Source organism: Melozone crissalis, unplaced genomic scaffold (genome assembly GCF_028551555.1).
Source record: "Melozone crissalis strain CALT ecotype California unplaced genomic scaffold, PUWL_Pcris_2 ptg000026l_1, whole genome shotgun sequence".
Lineage (NCBI taxonomy): Eukaryota > Metazoa > Chordata > Aves > Passeriformes > Passerellidae > Melozone > Melozone crissalis.
Genome location: NW_026535804.1, coordinates 3,040,658 through 3,049,979, shown reverse-complemented (window position 1 = coordinate 3,049,979; position 9,322 = coordinate 3,040,658). Strand labels below are relative to the sequence as shown.

At 42.4% G+C, this 9,322-nt stretch overlaps 1 long non-coding RNA gene across 1 annotated transcript; it reads left to right on the top strand.

Moving 5' to 3' along the window:
• On the top strand, window positions 1-2,295 carry LOC128938657 (uncharacterized). Its single transcript, XR_008483178.1, has 3 exons — window positions 1-114; window positions 216-290; window positions 632-2,295. It is a non-coding gene; the product is annotated as an uncharacterized LOC128938657 (long non-coding RNA).
• The last annotated feature ends 7,027 nt before the right edge of the window (window positions 2,296-9,322 follow it).

Below are 9,322 nucleotides of genomic sequence, written 5' to 3'. Positions count from 1 at the left end.
CCCTGTCCAGAGCCGTTGGAGCATGTGAGGTTTCAGGAAGGAAGGGAGGAGCTGCTTTGTTTTCTTCCTAGGGAAGGCCAGCAATGGGATGAGTGTCAGGAACTGCCATTTGGGGTGAGTCAGGAGATTGGCATGGGGTGGTTTGCATTAATACCAGCTTGAACACATGCCAGAGAGGATTTCCAAAATTCACAGCCAGTTATTTCTCTTCACAGAGTTAAGAGATCCTATAGCCTGTTCTTCCACTCTGAGGCATGCGATCAAAAGCCTGTGGAAATTATTCTGAGAAGGTTTGTTTGTTCTGTAAATATGTATTTAAAATCTTGAATACAGATTACTAAGCTTGAAGAAAATAAAAGCCAAAACAAAAAATTCTGACAGAGAAACTCTCTCACAGAGTATCTGATCCCTTCTTGGAGGTGGATTAAAAAGTATTGTTATGAAATCACAGTGCAGATTTTATTATGGGCTAAATCAAAATGCTTTGGAGTTTTTGGAATTCAGACCTGAAGTTCAGTGTTTCAGCCCTATGATCCATATAAAAGACAAATGAGAGAATGTACTTTTCCTTCCTTTTGATATGCAAAGATTCAGATGAAATGCTTACTCTCCAATTTGTTTTTTCCAGTAGAAATTGACTAGAGATCCTATCAACATGAAATACCCTGTGAAACCTGAGAAGCTCCTGAAATGATGGATGACATCAAGAGCCAAAAGACCAAAACGTCTGCAGAAGAGATCCTTAATCACTTTGTGAAGCCTGTTGATCTGTTGCCAACTTCTTAACTTAAAGCTTGTGTTGTCATATATCTAACTTTAAAGTTTAATGAACCAGGTGGTGAAAGAAAATCTCTGTTAAAAAATTCAGTCCTGTCCCTTCAGCTGCGGTGTGAGCAATAGCACACTTCATTGGATGCTCTCAGCAAGTCCCTCATTAAAACAGTAGCACCAAATGAGATCTAATTTTCCTAATATTTGTAGACTACAATGCAAGAAGGACAATATTTGAGATTTTCTGTATTCCTGAAGAATAAGTTAAAAAAACAACAACAACAAAACAGTGAAAGCTTCTCCCCAGGTTATACGCTACACCTCTTTAATTTACAAGTATTTTACTACTGAAAGTGAGTATCAATGTTATTTAAAATTTTTAAAAATTGCCCACTAGGTGGCTGTAATTGTTATGGCCATGCTTAATTTTTGGTATCAAATTCCCATATTTAAAAAAATCCGTTCTTCCTTTTTGTTGATCTTCAGCACATGCTCTCAATCTCCAAGGCTGTCTTTGTAACAATAGGATCCTCACCTTGGAAATTTCAGCAGTTTATAGGAAATTTAGTTGTTCAAAATGGCTGCTGCAATGGGCTTGCATAACATGTAAGGCACAGAAATCCACTGCCATTTGAAGGATAAAGTGGGAATTAATTTTTCATTATTGAAAGAAACACTTTTTTTCTGCTATTACAAGGAATGATCAAAGACTCGGAGTGCTTTGGAAAGAGTTTCCAATAGTGTGGCATTTAATGTGAGCAGCTTGTGATTACTGTTGGAGCACAAAAACGTTGTAAATCTGATGAAGGAGAGCCCAGAAGGCAGGATTGAGCATCTCCTGTGTCCTAGATTCAGCAGAGGAGCTGAAGTGAAAAAGAAGCGGGATCTGCTGGAAGGAAAGCTCAAGTGATGTATCACAGGAAATAAAATTTCCCTGCTGTTGGCATGGGCTGTAGTCCAGGAACAGCAGTGCATCTGGGTAGAGGATTTGCAAAGAGTTTGCTGGCTGTGGTTCCTCCTGCAGTTTTCCTGAAGATTCATTCAAAGGGAATAGGCTCAGGTGGAGAGGGAGACTTCCCCCATTCAGCCAGTGAGCAGGGCACTGATGCTTCCTCTGAACAGAAATGCCTGAAAATAAACATCTACATCTCTTTGGCAGCTCTTGACTGCAACATATGAAAAGGGAACTGCCTGTCTACAAGTTTTAAGCAGCATGCAAAGACATTTGTAGGAATTCTCCACAAAGGATGAGCCAGTACGGAATCACTGAGGCATTGCTGCAGACCCTTGGGCATGGTGCATGGTCCTGCCAGCAGCACATAAATCTGCCTTTAATGGGAATTAATTAATTTCCATTGAGGAATTTGCCCACCAGTTTAGCACTGCACCAAAGGGGTTATCAGGGGCCATCAGGTTTCATAAGACTTAAGTGCCACTTCATTAAGTGTCTTTGAAAGATAGTTTGTACATCTGGAGTAAGAACAGTTCGGCCGGGGCAGTGCCTGTGGCTCACCTAAAAAAAACCCTCAGCACAGCACTGAGCTCTGTGTATCAGGGGAGGGAAGGGGAGGGGAGGGAGCACCTCTGGCAAAGGAAGTGCTGTGATAAGATTTGTTTTAGAGAAATTCAGGACTGCTGTAGTGCACTGGTTTAATACCAGTCAAGTAGATAATTTCAGTTATTGCTCGCTCTTCCAAAAATGCCATGCTGAGGTGCTCAGAGGGCCCAGCTGCAGTCAGACCAGAGCATCCCCCTCCTCTACCTGGATTTCTTCCTAATTCAGTAGAACTGAGCGCTCTTTTTGTGTAGGCACAAGTAGAATCATGCCAGCACGTGAATCCCATGCGCTGTGGGTTCGTCAGCCAGAGGCTGGGCACAGTCCCTACCCCTCCGGATCAGCTCCAGGCATTGTGCCAGACCTACCTTGACTCAGCTGTCTTATCATGGTGTGTGTGGGGTCTGGTTTGCCTTCAATCTTTTCCTGGCGCATGCAAATTCAGGCTACCTGGATATATAAATCAAGTTCATTGTCATGCTAGCTGAACACCTTATAAAGGTATGTTAATCAAGAAAGAATAATGAGATTTCAAATTCCCCTAAGTTGTAAATAAGGACAAAATGCTCAAGCAAAATATCCCTCATTCTAAATGGTTCTTTACTTCTAAGTCTTCTCCATCCACAAAACAGGGTTAAGTCAACACTGAGACAAAGGGATGAAAAAAGTTAAGTACTCCTCAGGAAGATGAACCTCTGTTTTACCCTCTCGTCCTATTCCCTTCAAAGACATTCATATCATCCTGTGAAACAATCTGAATAAGTCCCTGGAACTCAAGACATTTGTTTGAGATTCTCTGACTTGCTGATTTTTCTGTCTTTGTTTGTCTACAGTGAATCTTGCTGAACAGGTTGAACCAAAATTATCTTCTTGCAAGCATTCTGCAAGTAGATCAATGCCATATTCTGTATCAAACATCCTACCTAGAGTCCATTTAATAAATGGGATGTCTTTGCTATGAAATTACAAACCAGAACTTCATGTGGCATCATACCCATATAGATTTGAAATAATTTCACTCTCAGCAGAGTTTTCAGCATTGCAATAAGAGCAGTATAAATAGCCACAGTCTCTGAGCATTGCAAAGAACAGGGATTAAAGTCAGCAGCCACACTGCAGTCTTTGGCCTTTGAAGACTGTCTGGAGCAGACTACAGAAGGTGCAGGGTACCTGGGGGTCCCATTCAACTGTAATGGGGTTGTGGATGCCTTGTATTTCTTGATAATCACTCTGGAGGGATATGAACAAGAAACAGATTTGTAGAAACCTGCAAGATACTTTTGAATAACAGAAGCTGTCTTGCAGAGAGGACAAGGCTGGTTCAAGACCACAGCACCTGCTCCTGCATGGAGCAAAGTTCCCTCCTTGCTCCATGTTGTCCCAGTGGAGCACAGCTCACCTGCTCAAAGGAAACTTCACACCACAGGGGTTTGCTGGGTAAACAACGAGTCACCCCTGAGATATCAGCACTGGAGAGAAATAGAGGAAGAGATGCAATGAATGCTCCTCACCTCATGTGACTCACCCCAAGAAGGTGTTTGGGTGTTTGGTATTTTTAAAGCTGACAGAGAGAGCAGGCTAAATTATGTACAAAGAAGAAATTCTTCCCAGTGAGGCTTGTGATGTCCTGGCATGGATTGCCCAGAGAAGCTGTGGCTGCCCCATCCCTGGAAGTATCCCAGGTCAGCTTGGATGGGGCTTGGAGCAGCATGATCTGATGGAAGGTGCCCGTACCCATGGCAGGGGGTTGGAACTGAATGAGTGTTAAGGTCCCTCCCAGCCCAAGCCATTTTATGAGTCTGTTTGGAAGAGTGACACATGCAAGATGCTGAAATACATTCAGGTACCCCAGAGAGTCATCTGAATTGTGCTAGAGATATACAGCTCAGTCAGAGCCCAAGGAAACCATGAAGGCTGAGAGCGACCCTGTTGGGTCAGATGGCTGCTCACTTTCTCAGGCTGAGTTGTGCTCACTCCAGAGCCAGGGGAAGGCTCTGAACAACATACCTGGCATCAGATGGGCTGTGGGGTGGGTCACACTCTTTCTGAGAAGGGACTGTCACCTTCATTGGTCTTATCTGAAAAGAAGCATTTTGTGAGCCTGAACAAAAACGCTGGGGAGCGCTCAGCAGCGAATTCTTTCACATGCTGCCTTTTTGTTTTGTATGATTTCCAACGTTTCTGGCAAAAACATTTCCTCTGACTATTTTCCTTCTAGAAACAGCCTTCTTCCAGACAGGGCTTCTCTGCCACTATTTAGCTGGGTAGACACTGGGCTATTTAAAACACAGAGCTGGAACATCAGCAAAGCACTTGTCTCATTCCAGGACAAGCAGGGAAGGGGAGGGTGCACATCGCTGAGTGCAACCTTGTTCGTCCCTGGGAGGTTTGCGCCTGCATCATGCCAATTTGTGTTGAATTTAAGGTTTCTGGGGATGAAGTCTGTGACAAAATCTGATGAGATTTTTTAGAAACCACAAGTTCACAGCCTTGAGTATGATTTTTGGCTGCCAGGTCTCACATACATTGCGGTCAGATGTTTAATTATTTACCAGGCTCTGTACAGTACAGTTCAAGCAGCAATCATCAAATCTGACATTTTGATAATGCTAGGGTAATTGGGTAATTTTTTTTTTTCTTTCCCTCCCGCCAGCTCCAACTCTCTATTCTGCTGGGAGATGCAGAGTCATAGCTCTGCTGGCTTGGCTTCCCGCCATCTCACTGCTCCTTTAAAACCCCATACCTCTCATTGAAGGAACTCAGTGTCCTGTTCACCAGGAGGACGTCAATGTTTCTATGGAAACTCTTCCCAAAGATTCTTGCTCTGCACTGCCACTGCTGCGTATTGTATGACTGGCTTTGTACGCTGCAGTTCATTATCCAGGCTGTGACGAAAAGGGAGCAGCTTTCTGCCCAACAGGAAAAAGCATTAAAGGAAAAAAAAAGACCCAAAGCACTAACCCCCCTGCTCCACCACCTTAATATTAATCAAATAAGCCACTAAAACCAAAGGTGCTTAAATCGTTTGGCATTTGAGTTATGATTAGAATCTGCTTGCCTATGCTCCTTGCAGTGAAAAATACCCTTTCCTGAATAATTAACTTAGCTGAAGAAGCTTATAAATTCTTTGCAAGGTCCTTTTTCCTTCTGAGTAGTGAGAAGAAAATTTTCCACCCCTCACAATTGCAATCCTGATGATGGATGAGTGTCACATAGGTAACCAATGTGCCTGAGCAGGAAGCCTCTGCATGAACTGTGTGGAGAACAGGGGGAGGCTCAAACTCAGGCTCAGATTTTGCATTTTAATTAATATCTGCAAAGGGGATGCAGAATTAATAGGCTGAAGGAAAATTCACATTAATTTCTCATTTGCCTCAATAATAGGAAATATCTGGGACCAGCAGAGAACATGATGACAAGTGACATGTTTATAGACATGTCCCTTACTAATGATGTCCAAAGGTGGCCCAATTACTCACCCCCCTGCAGATGAGCTCCAGGTGTTACACACTTGACAGGTAGAATGGTCTAGATTTTGTTCCCACCTCTATCACAGATTTGCTGTTATTTTGTATTCAGACATCACTGTTAACTTTGAAAATCTGAATTTCTAGGTGGTGCACTGAAAAAGCTTGGAACCTGATTTTCTTGACTTCCACTGGATCACTGATGATCCTCTCAGCCCCTCAAGCAATCAGATTTCTGGTGTCCCAAAGCATGTACCTCAAACCCAAGGTACTCAACTTGTGACACTTGGAGAAAGAGAACTCCTTAACCCAGCAGAACTTTGAGATCTGAAGAAAAACATTACTCATCTGCTATGCTGGGAACCAGCACTGAGTAAAAACCTGAGTAAAGATGAGGATGAGAGGAGACAAGTATTTTATTTTTAAACCTTATGAATTTCTGAGTAGTTCTGCTTTCCTAGAGAGGAAGGCAGGGTTGGGAAGATCAGATTTTCAAACTCTACTCCCTCCCTGATAGCACACTAAAGACTTGTATTACCTTTAATTGATGTTTCTGAGTGCATCCTCATTGATTTACTCCAGCCGTGCTCTTTATGCAGGGAACATTCTATTCTCAGAGCATCATCTAGACCCATACGAACAATATAGATGTTTCCTGATAACATAATTTAGAAAGAGGAGATGTAATTGCTGTCTGTGCTGAATGCACAGCATCTCTCTGCTTGCCAGAGCACTGCAAACTCATGAGCCCTTTTGGAATCCACACAGGGAGAAAAGTCCCAAATCCTTCAATGTGGTTCTCATTTTGTCATTTCCATTTTATTAAATATGCTGTTCCTTGTGCCTTTGATTTTAACTTCCTAAGGATAGCTCATGCTGAAATTATTTAAAAGGCTCTCAGAGGCTTTTAGATTAAATTCAGGGATCATTCCTACAGAAATGTGTCTGTTTGTGGGACACAGGACAGCAGCAACTTGGGCATCTGCTGCAGAAAAATGGGCAAGGGACCCAGCAAGTTCCTCCTCAGGTAACTTGTTCTTTTAAGAAGTGCAACAGAGCAGGTTCTTGTTAAGGACTTCCCTTAAATACTTGAAGCAGAGGTTGGAACTCATCTAACCTGCTCCAAAACCAGTTGGCTTGGCTGTGCAGTCCAATCGCTGTGATTTAAAATGAGTGGTTGCAGTGCTTTTGTCTTCTAAATCATCCCAAAAACACTGTGCTTTACTGTCTTCTCTCGGATGGAAGGATATCCAGGGTGAGACATTACAATTCAAATTTTCATCTCTAGGGTCAAATCTGTCTCAGTTCTGTAACACCTGGAAAGCACTACCATGCAGTGGGGTTTGATGTGAAATAAGCGCGGGTCCCTCCACAGCACAGTCAATCAAGATCCACAGCACACAAAAATCACCACTGTAATTGCTCTCTGTATCAGCTGCCTCAGGAAAATATAAAATAAAATCATAAATAAATAAAAATCAATGACTGGATTGGCCCTAGAGACTGAGTTACTCTCCTCTGTTTTAGAGAGTGGTCCCTCCTGAGCAGTTTTCCACATTGCAGAGCCACCGCATAATGGAACAATTCAGTTCCACTGACAGCCCTGGCTAAAATAGCCCAAGGGCAAGATAGGGTAGGTGTAGGTCACTGGTAAGACGCTTGGGAGGGCTGACAGTGAGAACCATGCCAACACTAAGAGTTTTTCAAATTACTTCAGCAAGACCAGACTTAGCTTGCAAGCCTGGTGTGATTGTGTCAGAGAGAAGCCGTTTTGTATTTTGGATCCATGCTAATTGGATATCAGCTTCTCCCTGTGTTCTGCAGCAGCAGCTTCCCTGGTAATCATCCATTAATGGCCAGGTACAGGTTGGCTCTGTAATCCATTGTCAGAGTAGAGGGCTCAACTCTCCAACTTGTTTCTTTCCTGGGATCTGACAGAGCCTGAATTTAATTTGCCCTGTGATTCTGGCTAAAGCCCCTCTACACATAAAAATCATGTAGTGCTTTAAACTCTTTAAGCATGGCCCTCAATTGGTCTGAAGAACAAGAAATACCCATTATACCTGTTTCTTGTTATCTGAATTGGACATGAGGGGAGCAGGAGTTGAGTTCAGCAAGCATTGGGATTAAGAACAAGGAGACCACCTTTATGGAAAATAACAGCAAGCAAACATGTGAGCAAGCGGAAAACACAATCAAAGAGGGACCAGTTGACAAAAATGATGCTAAATATCACTGGTATTTAGCATTAATCTTTTTGTCTTTGTCTTGCTATGCATCCTCCCAAATCTCACGTCTGGTGAGAATGGACAACCCAGAGGGTTTGGCTTATAACCAGTTCAGGTTAATTCTGCAGAATTAACATGGGTAAGACTAAACCATATAGCTCATGACGTAACAACATTATTCATGATAAGAAGCCAAACTGAAGTTCAATTTGTTCCAAAAAGCACCATTTCTAAGGCAGAAGAGCAGCCAAATCAATGACTGAGAGGAACTAGAGGTGAAAATTGAGAAAAAGAGATATAAATACACTTACTTTTAAACATTTTAATTTCAAGTGACAGAAAAACCATTCAATGTGTGTCCTGGGGTTTCTTTAAACAGGGAAAGAAGATTAAAATACTAATCCCTGCTGATTTCCCTGTGCTGCAGCAAAAATGAGCATGGCTCAAAAGACTGATCTGTGATCAAAGATTAAGAGCAGCAAAATTTGTATAGCTTGGCTAAGCAGCAACCATGAGGGACACACTGGCAGAGTGCAAAACCAGAGAAAATGGAGTATTACTTGGAAAGACAACAATATCAGGGGATGAAAACTAAAGAAAGATCAGGCAGAATGGTAAAGTCCCTATTTTAAGGAATGAAAGCCAGAACACTCCAAGTATACAAGGACAAGGATGAACTAGACACTGGTGTGAGGATCTTTGGATGCGACCAGCAACTTTAAGCACTTCTATTCCTGAGTTTCCAAAGAAAATCACCTTTAGAAATGGGACAGCTCATACTATAAATCATTTCTTCTTAAGCTCAGCACCCAGCAGCCGCCAATCAGTTCTTAAAATCTTGAGTGAAAAATAAACCACAAGGAACAATCCTGTACTCGGAGGGAATGGACAAGCTAATCTAATACATCTTTGTCATCTGTGGTTTCCATGACAGTTGCATAATCAGACATTTATGTAAGTAGAGGTTTCCTCCTTAAATAGCAGCCTATGATCTCATCTGCACCTACGGTATAACCCATTTGGATGGAAACGATGTGCCAGTCATGTGTACAACTAATTTTTTAATGCTTCTCTCTTATTTTTGTTTCTTTATTGTGGAACGTAAGCCTGCGGAGTGCTGCTTACACATGACTAACTCTTCTTGTTGTGGTCTTCTCATGGTCCAGAAATAACTACAGTCCCCAGGTCCAATTAATGGCTGGGCTCACACTTGCTCAGCAATTCAATGTGGAAAGTGATGGCGTATCAACAAATCCCAGTGCAGTACTTAAGCCTTGTGATGGTGTATCCACAAACCCCAG